Source organism: Dipteris shenzhenensis, chromosome 27 (assembly GCF_047967505.1).
Source record: "Dipteris shenzhenensis isolate YYH24624 ecotype China chromosome 27, Dip_SZ_1.0, whole genome shotgun sequence".
Classification (NCBI taxonomy): Eukaryota; Viridiplantae; Streptophyta; class Polypodiopsida; order Gleicheniales; family Dipteridaceae; genus Dipteris; species Dipteris shenzhenensis.
The window spans coordinates 23362259-23382455 of record NC_141622.1 but is presented as its reverse complement, the minus strand read 5'-3'; positions in this window follow the sequence as shown (position 1 = coordinate 23382455).

Genomic DNA, 20197 nt, shown 5'->3' with positions numbered 1-20197 from the left:
ATATTTTTGTTACTTTCTTATTTTGTATCTTATGATCATGACATATTAATATATTTCATATGTCATGATGGACAGTGCTGCATATCGGCTAGTATCTGCTGTCAGAACAACCAAGGAGCAACAAGACCAAGTAGAATTTAAACGACGTCTACCAGTGGAGCAAAAAGATGGGTACAGCTGTGGGCGGAGAGTTGCCTACAACTACATGTTGTTTCTTAGAGAGATTTTTGATTTGGAGCTACCAGTCAAAATGGAATCATATACAGAAGCCAATCTATTAGTGTTTCGGGCTGAGAGTATATTCAACGTCTAATTGCTACCATTGGGAAACAACCTGAAAATATGACTACATTGCAACATGTATAAAACCTTATCTTTATACTTGTATGATTGTTCAAGCCTTTAATTGGGATGTGTAAATCTCATAACTTTTTTATATTTTCCTCCAAGAGGAGAAGAGACTGAGTCTAATGAAAGCATGCTATCTTTATACTTCTATAATTATTTAAACCTTTATTTTTATTTGGGATGTGTAAATCTCATAATTTTTAAAATTTTTCCTCCAAGAGGAGGAGAGACTCACTCTAATCTGTATACTTCTATGCAGTCTAATGAAAAAACCATTATTAATGTCTCATTAATGTTAGGGAACAACCTAAAAATATGACTACATTGCAACATGTATGAAATCTTATCTTTATATTTCTATGCTTGTTTAAGCCTTTTTTGGGATGTGTAAATCTTATAACTTTTTTATATTTTTATAGTAGAAGGAGGATGTAGATAAGATAGCAAGTGATGAAGAATACGATGTAGACTACTCTCTCAATAAGATGAGTCATGAAAATATGACTCTATTGCAGCAGATTGGAAGTTCATTTCGTGTGGTCAGCTAGGCGGATGTTAAACATGGCCTTCTGCATTGGAGTTAGGCTTTATTCTTCATATAGCTCTCTTGCCAAAATGTTTTACTCCAGCTTTGCTATCCACTATTACCAGGTATTGGCCATAGGCTTTATGCTCTAGCAGGATGGTTACATTTTTTATGTCATCCCGAGCACCGAATTTTACTGAAATTGTCTTTTCCTCTTCTTCAGGTGGGGGGAAATATTGTGAAGATTCGATCCATCCCTTGAAACTCACCCACATTGTAGGGCAATTTCTTAATAAGGTCCCAAATGGCATTGTGATAGGGCAACTTATCAAGCTTGCTAGTGCGGTGCCATCCAATTGGGGATAACACACTATTCAAAATTTTTGGACTTGTGTAAAGTCCAATTTGAGAAATGGACTAAAAAACATTCCAAAATTTTTTAATATACTAGTAATGTTGTTTTTTAAACTAGATTTGACAACTCAAAACAAAAGATTTGGTGATTAAGTACTAAGAACATCAATGCATAACCAAATCTCTTACAAAGGTGGTCTACATAAACATCTTCATAACTTCTTATGAATTGAGCTACTATCACCTAAGAACATCAATAGATGACCAGTTCTCTTAGAAAGGTGGTGTAAATAAACACCTTTATGTATAAGTGGTGTGCACATACCTTTATGAGATTTCTTTTAGAAAGGTGGTGCACATAAACCCCTTAGAAAGGTATTGTACATAATTCCTTTTATGTGTAAGTAGTGTACATATATACCTCACTTGGTATAAAAAAACACCCTTAACTATAAAAATACATTGACATAAAGTTTAAAATACACCATTAAGTATAAAATGGACCTCATAAACAATCTTTATACACAATAATGAGAGTAAAGAAATAAAAAATGTAGCTAACTTTTATTAGATATTTGCTTTACATAGAAGTTCAAAACTTGCGAAGTTCAAAGCTGTCAGCCATCATGTTCCTCAGTATCAATGTCCTCAATGCCAGGCCCTTGACTACCAGGGTCCTGACTAATAGGCTGCTCTAAGATAGTACCAATGTCCTCAATGCACCCTTGACTACCAGTGTCCTGACTAATAGGCTGCTCTAAGACTAGAGTCTCAGTAGCAAGGTCCTCAGTAGTTTGCTCTTCAGTTCTAAGCACCTATAGGCTGCTCTAGAGTCTCAAACACAGTATTAGATAAAGTGGGACAAAAGTTGCATTTTGGGAATTTCGAAATTGGGTGGATTTCATTAAAATTGGGAAAGGCTTCATTAAATTTGGGAAAATTTCCATTGATTGTGGGAATTTTACCAATATTGGATAAGCTAATATTTGGAATTCCAATGATTATGAAAAACTTCATTGGTTGTGAAACAGTTCATTGCGTATAAAAATCGGAACAAAGCATTTGTGGCAGAGTTTGAAAATCATGTATTTGGTGGTGTTAATAAACACCGTCTAGGGACAACATGTATATTTTACTTGAGGTGTTAATAAACACCAGTTGGTGGTGTTAACAAACACCATGCATAGTGAGTTCCACTAGAAACAAAGCAGTTGTTGGTGAAGGTCAGCTTCTGAAAATTGTCATATTAATAATATGCAAATACCCATTGACAAGATAACAACCAAAGAGAAACATCACATGAGAACACACCTTACAATGGAAGTTTGGGAGATTAAGAGGGAGAAAATCGACACCATTTTCTATGCTCTGATACCAAGCAAGCTCTCCAGTGCTTTGATACATACGCTCTGTGGAATCTTGATCTTCTTGAGTCTATTTATGGATTTTGATGTCCATGACCAGACAATTGTATCAATACACTCCCATACCTGTGGATCCAACCTATTCTCTGCCCAATACTTGTTCCAGCAATCAACATAGGCATCTGCATCACTGAGCCCCTTTCTCTTAACTGATGGTGCCCAATACTGAATTAATAATTTCTTGAAATTAGGAGAAGCAGCATCCATCTCGGCACTTGATATGGCAACCCCAAGCCATATGGGGTATATAGGATCTGATGGCCTCACCAAGACGAAGTCACCTTGCTTAACATCCACCATTGGTTTAAACTCTTCCCTCGGCTTACCTTTTAGAGGCCCACAATAGTGATCATTCCATTCCTCATAGCCTTGGAAATCATTAATGCAAGCATCTATATCATCCTCCTCATCAGGAGATTGTGTTCTTGGCCAAAACTCTCTGTACACTCCTATCTCTGAGATGTTTTCCTGTTCGAGCTCACCGATCATGGTTTTCCAATAGTCTATCACTGGCCTAATGTAGGACTCATAGGATGCATTCTTTCCACTTGCACATTTCTCCCAAAACTTAATGTAATCCTTTATCCCTGATATTACTTGCAAGTGATCTCTCACAAATGCAGCCATTGGTAGTATATCCGGACAACCTGTTGGCAACAATGATCGACCCTCACTATCTTTCTTCCATAGCTCGATTCCCCCTTCAATGGGCATCCAATTCGGTGATTTTGGATGCACCTTGTACTGCATCATTGGTATGTCACCTTGCATGTAAAATCAAAATTGTAATGGCTTTGCATGTCCAACTAGCATTTCTTGCCCATCACATAGGTAGCCATCTACATAATCCTTGAAGTTAGGAACCCGTATAAGAACAAATGGTGCCGGTGAAGATGATGTACATTTTTTGAATGTATCCATCAGATGCGGGAAAGTGAATGTTTGTCCCACCCACAAGCTCTCAGAAAACCTGCTGAACATTGCATCAATGTCCTCATGTGTGTGCCCTACCATCAAGAAGCCCAATTGAACTGTCTTGAAAATGCCCCTTACTACAAGAAGAGAAAGGTATGCAAACAAGTATCTATTTTTGTTCTCAGACCCACAATTATCTAGTTGGAGTAGCAAGTTCTCTGGCAACTTTTGGAATGGTGGCTCAATAGCAACACTCCCCTCTAAAGAGGGTGGGTTTTCTCTTGTATTTGACGGAAAAATATTCACACATGTGTCTGTAGCCCTTGCAATGGAAGTTGGCATGGCCTCCGTGACAGACTTCGCGCCACTTTCCGATACAGTTTCTAGATTTGCATTTGTGATCATGACATCTACATTTTCAAACAAGCTAGCTCCACTTGTGGAAACATGTGCACCTTTAGAACTGTAATGGGAGTCCAAAGCGTTTCTTGAACATAGAGCATTCAAAAGGCGAGCATTGCTTCTAGGAATCCCATTGGTAGCAAGGTCTCCAAGGTCATGCATATCCATCCTCTCGAGGTTGCGCAAACAAATTGAGAGCGATCCAATCGTCACGTTGGGATCAGATGGCCACAAACCATTGAGGGTGAAGTGTCCATAATGACCGTTTCCATGCCCATGGGTAATCATTCCAATGAGTGAAACCTGTAATTGCCATGCAGAATCGGTGTCCTTGGACCTCACCCGAAGTCTTGGAATTGCCGTCTTTTTTTGGTCCATCTTATCATGGATTATGCATACATACTTTTTTGGATCCATCTCAGAGTACCTACGCCATGCATAGTATAAGTTCCTACAACTTTATTGCTGTATCATATGCATCTTTCTCTCTTCCATCAGCAAATTGCGCTCATCTTGACTTTTTGTGGCTGCCAATTGAGCCTTGATCCGCCGGCTGCATAAGCTACATTTAGAGAATTCACTCGTCTTAGCAAGGGCTACATTTTTTAAGTCTAATTTCCAAATCTTGCCAAATGTGGATGTGGATAGGCTCTGATAACCACGTTGATTAAGTGAAGTGTTGACCTCACGTAGGACGTCTATCTTCTTATACACTTCAGGTATCACTTACTGTGTCTCTCTAGAACCATCCTGCATGGTTCTACTCTTGTGAGGCATATGCTCTGTGCTATTATCCACAAAGTGTTGAATGAGAGCCCTTCCCATACCTATGTGCTCCCTGCTCCTCCTCACAATCCCTGAATTGCCATGCACATATCGCTGCACACCACTCTCAAATTACTCCCTGTATCGATAAAATGATGTCCTTGGAATTCCATGCATCTCATACCATGCTCTACAACAGATATCCCAACCGTTTATCCTGAAGTTGTAGCATATCCTCCCTATGTAGTCATGATGCCAAGCCGTTGACAACACATCGTATATAAAGTTTGTACGAGACTCCAAGGAGCTGCCCCAAAAGTTCTTCCTTAGATTCATTAAGAGATCTCGCTCTGCATGTTGGCAACACCTACTCCCACAACAATCGATGGAAGAAACCTGCTGCACCGAATCTAGTGACATTTTGTACATTGCTGTTGGAGGCTCTCTTTGTTTAGGCACCCTATTAATGAAAGTGTACCTTCTTTTCTTTGATGTTGGATCGTCCCTTTTCAACATTTGATCATTGACCAACTCATTTATACCAGCAACGTGGTCCATGGGCACATATTGTTGCAATGGGCTTCCATCAAGTAAGGTAATATGCTTGATGGGCCACTTTACTAGGCTGAGAGAGCCGACATCTTGCATAGAAGACCCTGAGTCACTTCCTCTAATTTGTTCTTTCTTTTCAATACCCACACCAATGTAATCATTACCCAATAGGTCAAAGTTTATAGAGTCTCCCGGGAAAACATATAAGATCACACCTTCCCCCACGGTCTTTGTTTTGCTCTCATCCCATAAAACAACCTTTTTCTCTTTCCAAGATTCACGAATGAAATTGTCAGTTTCCAATGAAGAAACTGGCATTGCCTCAACATAAGGTCACTCAGGCTCACTTGGTGCAGGTTCTTCAGTTACCGCATCATCTAAAGAATCATCAACATGTTTTAGAGAGCCCTTAGGCCACTTGACAATGCTCCAAATTGCCTCACCAACAAGCACTGCATCCATAGTGGGAAATGGCAAGAGCATTTCACTATTGATAGACTTCTCCATTATCACCGATACATTTTCTGTCCCAATCTTCATACCACTACAGTAGGCCTCCGGATCTATTGCACACACTCCACCAATTCCAACCACTTCATTCCCCACCATCATCATGACCTTGTCCCCGCTTCTGATAGCCATCCTCTATCATTACGATTACGGAGAATTAATTATGAACAAATTACAACCAAAGAATTTCATAAGACCATCAAACATGTCCTTCTAGATGGGAAGAATGGCATTGGTGCAAATCTTTATAAAGCATGAATGAGTCTATACAAAATTTTCATGAAAGCATGAATTCTTTCCCTAAAAATTTCAGCAATTTGATAAAACTTTTTCTAAAGCATGAATTATTTTCACCATTGTCATGACCTGATTCATGCATCTGATAGTAGCCATCCCCTCTCATTACGATGACAGTAAATTGATTATGAACAAACTACAACCAAAGGATTTCATAAGACCAACAAAGTTGTCCTTGTAGCGGGGGGAGAATGGCACCAGTGCCATTCTCCATGTGAATTTGGCAATGGGAGAATGGCACTAGAGAATAGGAAAATGGAGAATGGCACTAGTGCCATTCTCCCAATGGAATGTCCTAACATTTTGGCTTTGTAATAGGAAAATGGAGAATGGCATTAGGAATAGGAAAATGGAGAATTGGAAAATGGAGAATGGCACTAGTGCCATTCTCCCAATGGAATGTCCTAATTTTTTGGCTTTGTAATAGGAAAATGGAGACTGGCACTAGTGCCATTCTCCCATTGGAAAATGGAGAATGGCACTAGTGCCATTCTCCCAATGGAATGTCCTAATTCAAAATTTTGGCTTCACAGAAGGTAGAAGGGCACCAATGCCATTTGGAATTATTGGAATGTCAATCTATAGGTTTAGTGCCATTCTCTCAATGGAATGTCCCAATGGAATGTCCTAACATTTTGGCTTTGTAATAGGAAAACGGAGAATGGCACTAGGAATAGGAAAATGGAGAATGGCACTAGTGCCATTCTCCCAATGGAATGTCCCAATGGAATGTCCTAATTTTCTGGCTTTGTAATAGGAAAATGGAGACTGGCACTAGTGCCATTCTCCCATTGGAAAATGGAGAATGGCACTAGTGCCATTCTCCCAATGGAATGTCCTAATTCAAAATTTTGGCTTCACAGAAGGTAGAAGGGCACCAATGCCATTCCACCATTGGAATTATTGGAATGTCAATCTATAGGTTTAGTGCCATTCTCCATTGTAATATGAAAATGGAGAATGGCACTAGGAATATGAAAATGGAGAATGGCACTAGTGCCATTCTCCCAATGGAATGTCCCAATGGAATGTCCTAATTTTCTGGCTTTGTAATAGGAAAATGGAGACTGGCACTAGTGCCATTCTCCCATTGGAAAATGGAGAATGGCACTAGTGCCATTCTCCCAATGGAATGTCCTAATTCCAAATTTTGGCTTCACAAAAGGTAGAAGGGCACCAATGCCATTCCACCATTGGAATGTCAATCTATAGGTTTAGTGCCATTCTCCATTGTAATCGGAAAATGGAGAATGGCACTAGGAATAGGAAAATGGAGAATGGCACTAGTGCCATTCTCCCAATGGAATGTCCCAATGGAATGACCTAATTTTGTGCTTTGTAATAGGAAAATGGAGAATGGCACTAGTGCCATTCTCCCAATGGGGAAGGGGGGGTGGGGGGGGGAGGGGAAGGGGGGGAGGGGAGATTGGGCAATGGGCAATGGGGAACTATAATCTAGTCATTCTTGTCTTGCTGATGGGCACCATCTATCAATGAAACTCGTCCCAATAATTGATTTGCAATTGAATTCACTCTTTGATGAAATATACATCAATTTCATTGATATATTTGATTATATTTAAATATGATAATAAATATATTATGTATGTTTTTTGTGTGTTTACTATATTTGTATTTTATTAATTATGTATTCTCCATTTTTAATGTTGAGTATTCCTAACTTTTAGTTATGAAGTTAATATAGGAGTAGATGAAAAATAATTGATTTGTGTGTGAAATTTATGTTTGATAGGATTTGTGTGTGGAATTCCCGTCTATGAGAGAGAGAGAGAGAGGCAGAGGTTTGTGAATTTGCACAAAGTCTATGACTTCTACATCACTATGAGTATGTCTAGACAACATTGACTATATTTTTATGTGTTGCTCTTGAAGCTTGCATTCTAAACTCCAATGAGAACTTATTTCTTGGATCTCGCACCTCCCAATGCAAGAGTACCTCCCCACATTTGCACTAAAGACACAAATGGAGGTTGTGTTCTAGCATCTCAATCTCGGAACATGAAGTTGCAATATTGTTATGTTTCTTGATTTTGATGGCGATTGGGAGATTCTTTTCTCATTAATGAGAATTGTTTTAGCCACAGAGTGCCTGATTGGACCCTCCTAATCTCCATAAGGCATACCAATTTGACTTAGACATGAGAACAAAGTCTACTAGAGGCTAAATCCCATTAAGCCAAGTAGTGGTACGTATGGTAAGATCTCCTCACATTGGTATAGGAAGATGCTTCATCCTAGTACAAATGGAATATCTCTCTTTATTCTACTTCCCATTACTCATTCGGGGTCTGGTAGAGTAAGTAAGAATGTCATCTGAACTAAAAGTAAGCATTTGCTAAGAACCTCTCTCTCTCTCTCTCTCTCTCTCTCTCTCTCTCTCTCTCTCCCCCCCCCTCTCTGCATGCGTGTGTGAGCATGTGCATGCCCGCGTGTGTGTGTGTGTGTTCCACGCACATGCACATAGGTGTGTGTGTGTGCTTGGGTGTGTATATATGTTTACATGTGTGCATCCATGCACGTCCGTGTCGATGGTGTGTGTGTGTATGTTTCCATTCTCTAAATTAACATAATTCGTAAAGAAATTATATGTAAGGTTTTTATTCCCTATAATATCTTGCAGAATGGGATGGCATTGACCAAAAATAGATTTTTGGTTGGCACAATCAAATGCTGATACTCTCCATCTTCGTCTACTTTTTTAGTAGATAGGTTACATACAATTTATTAACACTTTCTTTTAACTAAGCATTCATTAAAGCCACAATTAATATTCTTATGCTCTTGAAAAGACTGTAGTTCTTGTAAAACCTATTACAAGAGGCTTGTGTGGTTCTTGTAAAGCCTATTACAAGAGGCTTCTAGAGCCTTGTATGGTTTATTAAATGTTTTTTTAAACTAAATGCAAAAGGTTAAACTAACGAAGGTAAAAATTTAAAAAACCCTAGTACCTTCATCTCGTTGCCCTAGGTTGATTGCCTCACATGCTATGCTGCTTTCGAGCCCATCGTTATCTCGTTTGTACTTTCGCACGTCTTTCCTCCCTTCGCTTTTCCGAATTCCTAACTTTAGCTTTGTCTTTTGCCTTTTCTGCTGGCCGCTCGACTCGCCCTCGCTTTTCTTCTTGCTGCTCGCCGCTCGACTCGCCATCTCTTTTCTTTCATCTCTAGCTTTGTCCGCTCGACTCGCCCTCTCTTTTCTTCTTGCCTTCGTCTGCTCGCCTCTAGCTTTAGAAGATACTCTTATCGCTAATCTACTAAAACCCACTCTCATCTCATCTACTCAAAATCCTATCGCTCATCACTCCCAGCCTATCGTCGTTCTACTCAAACTCCTATCGCTCCTATGCTCGCCGCTCGACTCGCTGCCTATCGTTCACCTACTCACTCTTTAGCAAGCCTCTCTACTCTTTGCCTTTCCAAAGATTGAAGGGATTCTCTTCCAACGAAGCATGGCTCGCTGTTATTCACTCTCTTTGCTTTTCGAAGGATTTCGCACTTCCAAAAATCTCTGAAGGATTCGCTTTTCCAAAGAATGTAAGCATGAAGGATTCACTTTTCCAAAGAATGAAGGGATTCGCACTTCCAAAGATCTAAACATACATCTAAACGTACGGTAAGCTTTCAAAACTTAAGCTTTCTGAGATGATTAATGTTGACTTTGTGCCAACATGAACTTATGAAGAAAGAGAAGGTGATACAACTTTGTGATACAACTTTGTGTTACAACTTTGTGTTACAACTTCTAGGGGACGAGCATTTTCTGAGCGAAATCTTCCGAGCGTCCGAGCGAAGGAAAAAAAAAGCTTCCAACTATGCATAAATATGGCAAAAATCGATCAGAAGAAAACATAGTTTCACTTAGAAATATGCAAAGTATTATAGCAATGCCTATTTTATACAAAAATCTTTAGGTGAATCTGTAGGAATGGTGAGAGCATAATGGGATGGCTTTTGAAGAAACCCACATTTAGAGTAGACTTCTCTATGAAAATTCCCTTATGATCCTTCTTACAACTTTTACTTAATAGGGGGTGACATTGAAAACCCTCTCTCAACCTATCTTCATGAAAGAGTTTCTTCAAAGAAAACTCATTGAAGCAAGCCATCCAGGTAGTTTCGCCAGCGAAACCACTTTGAAGCAAGTCTCCCAAGGTAGTTTCGCTGGCGAAACTACCTTGGACAGCACTTTTAAAAGTGACATAACTTTCATATCCAATGTCCAAATATAGTCATTCAACCACTCAAATTGATCGGAACACCCCATTTGAGCACATCTATGGAGTTATATTTTGGAAAATATTTCATATATAGTATTAAATATTACTTGTATTTTATGAGAGTGATATATAAGCCCAAGTTAATACTTATTTATAGTAATTTAAACTTCTTTAGAAACATGTCCATAAATATGCTATAAAAACACTAAAAAGATATTGCCATATGATATAAATGTGTTAATAAGTAATTATATATGCATAGTATTATTACATTGAGAGTGATTATGAGGAATGTTTCTTAAAGGAATCAACACTTTTTTAAGGTAATAACAGGGGTACAAAGGGATGTCTCTAAATAAGAAAATTATGTTGTGTAAAAATGAATGAGTGACTAGTCTGTATATTTTTATGATAAAGAGATCTAGTTCTAGTGAAAATAAAAGTGTAAAAACCATGTTTCCTAAAGAAAAACATTTTTAAAAATCTCTTGAAAAACACGCTCGGATAAACCTGCTCATAGGTTTTTGCTCGTAAAATTGACGCATCCCAACTTCTAGACACAACTTTATGTTACGACTTTGTGTAACAACTTTGTGTTACGAGTTTGTCTACATGAAGAGAGAGAATGTGTTACGACTTTGTGATACAACTTTGTGACACAACTTTGTGTTACAACTTTGTGTAACAACTTTGTGTTACATCTTCTACATGAAGAGAGAGAATGTGTTACGACTTTGTGACACAACTTTGTGTTACGACTTTGTGACACAACTTTGTGTTACGACTTTGTGATACAACTTTGTGTTACAACTTTGTGATACGACTTTGTGTTACATGCAGAGAGAGAAGCTCTCCAACTTGTATAAATACCCCATAATGGAATGAAGCCCGCACTCTTGGGGCATTGTGTTGAGTCTACATTGGTATTCCAAGCATTTGTCTCAAGTGTCCATGCTTCCTTGCACTGCACATCCAAAAGCATGTCCTAACCTTGCAACCCTTCTCCCCTCTCCTCCAACCCTGCAACCCACCCTCTCCCTCTCCTCCTCCCTCCTCCCTCCTCCTCCTCCTCCTCCTCCTCCCTCCTCCTCCTCCTCCTCCTCCTCCCTCCTCCTCCTCCTCCTCTCTCCTCCCTCTCCTTCCTCCTCCTCTCTCCTCCCTCTCCCTCCTCCTCTTCCCTCCTCCTCCTTCCTCCTCTCTCTCTTCCTTCACCCATGCTCTTACACCTTCTTCCTCTCCCACTCCTATGCTTTCCTAAACCCTTAAACTCCATGACCTACGAGGGAGACGAGTTCTCCACCATGTACTCTACTCTGAACCTTGGACCCTCCTTCTAACCCTGAACTCTTTCTAAACCCTGGATCCTCCTTCTGAACCCTGGAACTCTTTCTAAACCCTGGAACCTCCTTCTGAACCCTTAAACTCCTCCTAAACCCTACAACCCCCAATGAAGGCGAAAGCCTTCATTTCCCCAACAACAATGGTTTACGTGCCTTTTACACATGCTTGCATTTTGTTTACTCACCACACTTAAGCCTACGTCTCTCACCGGAACACGACTCGAGGTCCTAAGCTACATATATACTACAACGACAATTCCAATATATCTGTAGGTGACAAAAAGCCTCGGAACCCTGCAACATAGAATACCCAGCTCTTCCTACGAAAGCGGTAGGAAAGAGCCAACATTTGGCGCCGCTGCCGGGGAAACTAGCGTCTCAAGTAGCGACGAGTAAACATGCGTAGGTAGGTATAAAAGCCACATGATGTACAATTAGGCTAGGTAGTGAACACGGTTGCGTAGAGCTTTCAATTACGATCATTTTACCTTTTTACAGAAAGGCAAACCGAGCTCTCCATAAAGAGTTATGGCTCGGGAAGAGTTTAGGGTTAAACCCTAAACCTAAACCCTAAACCTAAAATCCAAACCTATAAAAACCTACTCCACCCCCCCTCATTCTTCATCTCACACTTTTTGCCTCCATTCTCTTCCTCCTTCCGAGCCCCACGCAAGACACTCCTCCCTCTCCATCGACCGCCCCCTTACTCCTATCCTCGCCATGTAAGTGACATCGAGCCCTTCTCGCAGCAATGACCTAGCCTTCCACCCACCGTCCATTGTTCCGCGACAATCCCGTTCCATCGAGAAAGACTTGGAAAGCGTCAGGTAACCACTTCGCCTTGCTTTTCAATTTCCGTCTTTCAGTTTTTTTTTGTTGCTCTTTTACCCCTCCCCCTCCACCACCACCTCCCTCTCCACCACCACCTCCCCCTCTCCACCACCTCCCCTCTCCCCCTCCCCCTTCATCTTCCCCCTCCCCCTCTCCCCCTCCCCCTCTCCACCACCACCTCCCCCCTCCCCCTCACCTCCCCCTCACCTCCCCCTCTCCCCCTCCCCCTCTCCACTACTACCTCCCCCTCCCCCTCCACTACCACCTCCCCCCTCCCCCTCTCCCTCGCCCCCACCTCCCCCTCCCCACTTCCCCCTCCCCCTCCCCCACCCCCTATCTCTCTCACTCGCCCCCCTCTCCCCCCTCGTTCTCCCCCACCCCCTCTCTCTCTCATTCGCTCCTCTCTCTCTCTCCCCCACCCTTTACGTTCGCCCCTCACCCCCCCTCTCCTCTCTCTCCTCCTTACACCCTCCCCCTTACCCCCCCCTCTCTGTACCCTCCCCCTCTCCACCACCCCCTCCACTACCACCTCCCCCCTCCCCCTCTCCCCCCTCCCCCTCACCTCCCCCTCACCTCCCCCTCTCCCCCTCCCCCTCTCCACCACCACCTCCCCCTCTCCCCCTTCCCCTCCACCACCCCCACACCACCACCTCCCCCCTCCCCCTCTCCCACTCCCCCTCCACTACCACCTCCCCTCTCCCCCACCCCCCACCTCCCCCCTCCACCACCACCTCCCCCCTCCCCCTCTCCCACTCCCCCTCCACTACCACCTCCCCTCTCCCCCACCCCCCACCTCCCCCCTCCACCACCACCTCCCCCCTCCCCCTCTCCCACTCCCCCTCCACTACCACCTCCCCTCTCCCCCACCCCCCACCTCCCCCCTCCCCCTCGCCTCCCCCTCTCCCCCTCCCCCTCCACTACCACCTCCCCCCTCCCCCTCTACTACCACCTCCCCCTCCCCCTCCACTACCACCTCCCCCCTCCCCCTCTCCCTCGCCCCCACCTCCCCCTCCCACTTCCCCCTCCCCCTCCCCCACCCCCTATCTCTCTCACTCGCTCCCCTCTCCCCCCTCGTTCTCCCCCACCCCCTCTCTCTCTCATTCGCTCCTCTCTCTCTCTCCCCCACCCCTTACGTTCGCCCCTCCACCCCCCCTCTCCTCTCTCTCCTCCTTACACCCTCCCCCTTACCCCCCCCTCTCTGTACCCCCCGCTACCTCGCCCCTGCGGCGGCGCACGCAGCGCCGCCGCCCCGCGCCCCTCCACCCCGACCGTCGCCCCGCGGCGGCGACCCCGCGCCGCCCCCGCCCGCAACCCCGCCCCCCGCGGCGGCGCGCACCGCGCCACCCCGCCGCAGCCCAGAGCCGCCCCGCGGTGGCGCACCCCGCGCCACCGCCCCGCGCACAGCCAGCCGCCCCCGCCCGCGCCCCTCCACCCCGGCCGCCGCCCCCGCCCGCCACCGCCCGCGCCACCCCGCGGCGGCGCAGCCCCCGCCCACCCCGCCCGCGCCTCCCGCCCCGCGCCCGCGCCCGCACCCCACCCCCTGCTCTCCTCTCCTCTCTCCCCTCGCCGCCCTCCCCCGCCACCCCCCTCGCACGCCCTTCCCCCCCCGCGCGCCGCCCCCCCTCACCTCTCACCCCCCGCTCCCCGCCCCCCGCCCCCGCACACTCACACTCCCCGCTCCCCACCCCCCGCTCACCACCCCCGCCCACCGCTCGCCCACCCGCCCCGAACCCCCTCCCTCCACCCCCGCCCTGCGCCCCGGCGGCGCACACAGTGCCGCCCCCTTCCTCCTCCCCTGCGCACCCCCCCCCCCCCCCGGGCGCCGCCGTCGGCAAAGCCCCCCACCCTGGAAAAACAACCAAAAAAAAAAAAAAAAAAACCTAACCTAAAACTAACCTCAGGTTAGTTACTAACTACGGTTAGGTTAGTCGATTAACCCTAGGTTAGTTAGTCCTAACTACAGTTAGGTTAGGTTAGTTAGGTTAGCATTAACTAGAGTTAGGTTAGGTTAGTTAACCTTCGGTTAGTTTAGTTAGCCCTCGGTTAGGTTAGTCAGTTAATATCTAACTACAATTTTAAACCTCCCAGTTACAATAACTGGGAGGATCTAGGTTAGTTAGTCTAACTAGAGTCACTTGGTTTCAACCCCTCGGTTGGACTTAAAGTCCATTCACACCACCATTAGGACCCCCCCAAACGCCAAATTTAGCCCTCCTTTAACCCCTCGAAACTCATCCGTTTGGGACCCAAATTGAACCCCGTTTGAACCCAGATTTCACACACGGAAACACCACGTTACGGAGTATTTTTCCAGCCCATTGCACACCATTTAGGCATCCCTAGCACACGTTCGTTCGTGCCCCCGTGTGGGCCCCATTTTGCATTAATTCACTCGTATTTTCACGCCGCGTCCTCCGATTAACGATCCGTCAGCACCGGCACATTTCCCTACACACGTAGGACAATCCTAGGCACATTATTAACACGACGATCCCTACACAAACTAACATCACTCTAACTCTCCTAACGACACCACCTCCACACCCACACTTGGGGTAGCGATCCCCTTAGCCAATCACGCACCCTCTGCATGCAGTTACGTTCCGGCCAACAACTTCGACTCCAACGCTCGCCCAATCTGCAAATTACTCCACTGCCACAACCGTCCCCGCCAATCCTCTACCCCGAATTCCCCCCTGAGAATCAACAACTTCCTTTAACTCCTCCACGCCCCAACATGGCTGGACGCCGTCCTGAGCATGATGGGGACATCGAGCTCGATGCCGAGGCTGACAACTTCTTCAATCGACGAAATCACAACAATCACGGCCGACGCCCCTTGGGAAAACTGGAACTTCCCAAATATAATGGTAGGGGAGACCCTGCTCGCTTCCTCCAACATTTTGATGCCGCATGTCGAGCAGGTGGTGATCAATCCCATGAAACTAAGGTGGCTTGGTTTCCAATGGCCTTAACTGATGAGGCGTCAGAATGGTACCTCGACCTTCTTGTGGAAGAACGTGCCACATGGGACCTACTTCAAACCGAATTCAAACGTCGCTTTCAAACGGAAAGGCTACAAGATGATCCCGCTCTCCAACTCAGCAAGATCGAACAAGGCCGGAGGGAAGATGTACACACATACCTGGGAAAGATGAAGAGATTGATTGCCAAATGTGACCCACACCCAGATGCAAAGTACCTCACGGCATGGTTCATAGCAGGCCTCAGAAAGAAAATCTGCAAGGATATGAAAAAGATAAGTAGCTATGAAACATTCAGTGCTGCTCATGCGGCAGCCATTGACATCGAAGATGGCATGACAGATTCAGACACTAGCAGTGATGATGCCAGATCAAATACACGAGATAAGCGCTCGAAAAAAGGTAAATCAAAGGACACTGCCGAAACATCCAATGAAGATCGCCTCGAGGCCATGACCTTGAAGCTAAAAGAAGATATGATGCAGGCCATGGATCAAAAACTTCACTTGTCTCAGCCGCCAACTCAAACATATCCACGGCGAGAAAATGTATGGTGCCCACACTGCTTGGCAAATCATACAGCAAATGAATGCCCAGTCCTAAGAGCAAGAATCAATGCACAAGCAAATCCACCGCCACGGTTGTGGTGCCATATCTGTGTCGTCGGCGGCCATGATGAGACCAGTTGCATCTTCAACATGCGCAACAATCCGCCTCGACCACCACAATACCAAGCGGCACCCATGCCAGTATACAGGCAACCGGCACTTGCACAAGCGCCCCCAGCTCCGAGACTAAATCCTGTACCCGTTCGGACACAAGTCCCCCAACTACTCAGGAATCCGAATCCACGACCGTATCCAAGAGTAGCAAATTCAGCTCCTCAGGCAGTTCCAATACATCAATTACAAGCCGAGGAAGTCGACTTGCTATTTGAGTATGAAGCAGAGTACCCAGTGTACTACGTCGAAGGTGCAGAGGGTTTAATACCGGTCTATGCAAATCAAGTGCGACCCAACACATTTCGCGCACCAATCAAGTGTTACGGTTGTGGAGAAAATCATAGAATCGCAGAATGCCCTCATCGCGGTAGCCCAGTCACTTTCCAACCACTCTGCAGAGATTGTGGCATAGGACATGCCTGTATGGATTGTCCCATGAAAAATAAGGTCCCAAAACAAACAGAGGTTAAGCCCGACGTCCCCATCGGCATCATTGGGGTGGACCATCAAAGTCTGGGTCCGGCAAGTCTAAGGTCACAACCTATCAATGTAATTACACGCCAACAGAAAGCGGCTACGAAGGACCCTATCATTCCGATCCAACCGAAGCGACTTCTGAGAAAGAAAGCACAAGTGCCTCCACCTCCGCCAAGCAATGAGCAGCCGAGTTCATCCACATCAACTCCCGAGCCTCTAATAAAAGAAGCTCCATTCCCGAATGCAGAGGTGGAGAAGGCTCGTTTTCAGGCACTTCAGCAATGGGTCCAAAATGAACAAGCTCAATTTGAGGCTCAGAAACAAGCTCAAGACCCACTCCATGACTTGGCCCCACAAAGTATTGATACTATACTCGAGCCCTTGTTCCAACAACAAGCTCCACAACAGAATGTACCGCCACGTCAACTTGAAGGAGCTGCACTCTCTAGCATCTTGAGTTGCCCTGTGTCCATTCCCATCGGAATCCTCTTACGAAATTGTCCCAATCTCTGGGAGAGTTTCAAAGGATGGATTGAACTCGCAACTCCCCCTCCACCTATGAACGACATTGATGATATCCCTGTGCGGATGGGTGAGAAAGATGACATATGCAACATCACTGTGCCTTTGATCCACAAGGCATATAATGAAATCCAAGCCATAGTGGATGGTGGAGCAGGTGTCAATGTCCTATCAAAGGAGCTTTACGAAGAATGGGGTCTCCCACCAATGCAAAAGGCTAATTTCAACATACGCCTTGCCGATGATTCACGGGCTAAACCCTTGGGAATAGTGAATGGCGTGTCCACAAAGATCGCAGGAGTCCGCTTTTCCCTTCAATTCACAATCTTGGATCTCCCCAAAAAATCCTATCAAATCTTACAGGGACGTCCTTGGTTACGGGAAGCATCAGTCCTCCATGACTGGGGAACGGATAGATTGACAATCCAGAATCGAGACACTGCAGTCAGGGTGAATGTGGGGACAGGAGTTATTAAACCAATTGTTCCTAGAGCATTGGATGACACATCTTCCACGACAATCTCGAGCAAATCAGATCCCTTGCAACAGCATGCCATAGCAGGTGACTCACAAAGCAATGTCAATAACTGGATACAAACATTGGCAACCATCGACAACTGCCATTCATTAGACCCCATCTTCTCACAGATAGATGTTAACGCACTACAGGTCGATCCTCCACCGACGCATGAAGAACCAATCGATCTAGAGATGCCTTTCTTTATGGCTGACCTCGAATGGGAAAATGAACCTGAAGAAGGTACCCATACCAATGATGACTCAGATTTTCCTTGGGATCTTGAAACAGAGGCTGCAAATGCTAAAATTGAAGATCAAATCTTTGATAATGACCTAGCCATTCTGCATGCCCTAATGGCAGTTGAGCTCCCAAAAGTTGAACCTCCACAGTTGCATAACAGCAGAAGATCCCGCAAGAAAGCTGCCGGAGGAAATCGCAGAAAAGCCAAGGCCGAGCACTTCAATGAATTCGAACGAGTCCAAACACGGATTGTGGAATTGTATCTTGCAAAGGCAGTCCCCTCAAAGTCAAAACCACCACCTCTTGAATGGTCCCCTGAAGGACTGGAAGGAGTATGTGCAGCACATGAACCCTTACTTGGAAACACCTTACCAGTGGAAAAGTTACCCCACAGTTCCCAACGTAAGAAGTTTCGGAAATATAAGCCACATGTGCGGATGAAGCTCGATCAAGAGACTTCAGAAAAAGAAAGGAAGGAAGAGCCTAACAAATTACTAAATGCAACTATGCCACCCAGTACTCATGACACATCTCAGGCTAGTTCAACCCCATCAGAGACCCCATCAGAGGCCGATCTTCGAGCAGTGTCGGAATACTTTAAGAATTATACAAGTGGAAGTGCACCAATAGCAATGCCAAGACCAATCAGAGAATCTAAAGTTCAAGAAACCGATAGCATTGGAGAAACTCCAATCTATGAGGGACCGGCAAAAACACGCACAATAAACCTCGCCCTTGAAGGGGAGGAAGAAAAGTTGGTTTTCATTGGGAAACAGCTCCGTCAAGAAGATGAAATCAAACTCAAAGACCTCCTAATGGAATACCGTGACTGCCTAGCATGGTCATACAAAGAGATGAAAGGAATTTCACCAGAAGTGGCAGTTCACACGATCCCTATAAGGGAAGGTGCTCGCCCTAAGGTATGTGGACCTTATCGCACAAATCCTAAATATGGCACCATGGTTTATGACGAGCTGGAAAAACTCCTAGATGCCGGATTCATCTACGAGATAGAGCACATTGATTGGGTTTCACCGTCATTGTGCCTAAACGCAACAAGAAGCTCAGAATATGCGTAAACTTGAAAAATGTGAATGCCGCCACAATTAGGGATCACTACCCCCTACCCTTAACAGAAACAGTGTTGGAAAAGGTGGCAGGATCCGAAATATATAGCTTCTTGGATGGCTTCAGTGGCTATAACCAGGTACAAATTGCTCCTCAAGACCAATCAAAAACAGCATTTGCTACAGAATGGGGTATTTTTGCATATAGAGTCATGTCATTCGGCCTTTGTAATGCCCCAGCCACATTCCAGCGAGTCATGTTCACAGCTTTCAAGTCATTCTTGAATAAGTTTTTACAGGTGTTCTTGGATGATTTGTGCATCCATTCAACCAAACAGGACCACTTCAAATGTCTGGAAGAAGTACTAATCAAATGCAGGGAGTATGGCATCTCTCTAAATCCAACAAAATGCCAGTTCATGGTCACCCACGGAGTTGTTTTGGGACACATTGTCTCTCAGCATGGGATTGCAACTGACATGGACAAAATCAAAATCATCATGGAATTGCCTCCTCCTACAAATTCCAAAGGTGTACAGGTCTTTATGGGACATGCCGGCTATTATAGAAGATTTATATTGCGGTATGCCATGATAGCTAGACCACTTTACAAATTATTAGTGGAGTTCTTATGGACCGAAGAGTGCGACCAAGCCTTTGAGCTTTTAAAGTGGCGCCTAATCACAGCACCCATCCTTCTATCTCCCAATTGGGATATTGATTTTCATGTTCATACTGATGGATCCAAGTATGCAATTGGGAGTGTGCTTTGTCAACCTGGTGAACATAAGAAAGACTACCCCATCTACTTCGCCAGTCAACAACTCAATGATGCAGAGATCAACTATACAACCACAGAAAGAGAAGCCCTCACAATGGTGTACAGTGTAAAGAAATTTCGGCACTATCTACTCGCAAATGATTTTGTCTTCTACACCGACCATCAAGCATTGCTTTATCTTGTGAACCGTCCATGTACCACCGGAAGAATAACCAGATGGCTCCTCTTGCTGCAAGAATTCAACTTCAAAATTGTGGTCCGCAAAGGTGCCCAACACTACATTGCCGATCACATGTCTCGAGTCAAGACAGGAGAAGAAGCCACTGGAATAGAAGATGACTTACCAGATGCCACACTATTTCAAATAGATGCTGTTCCAGAAT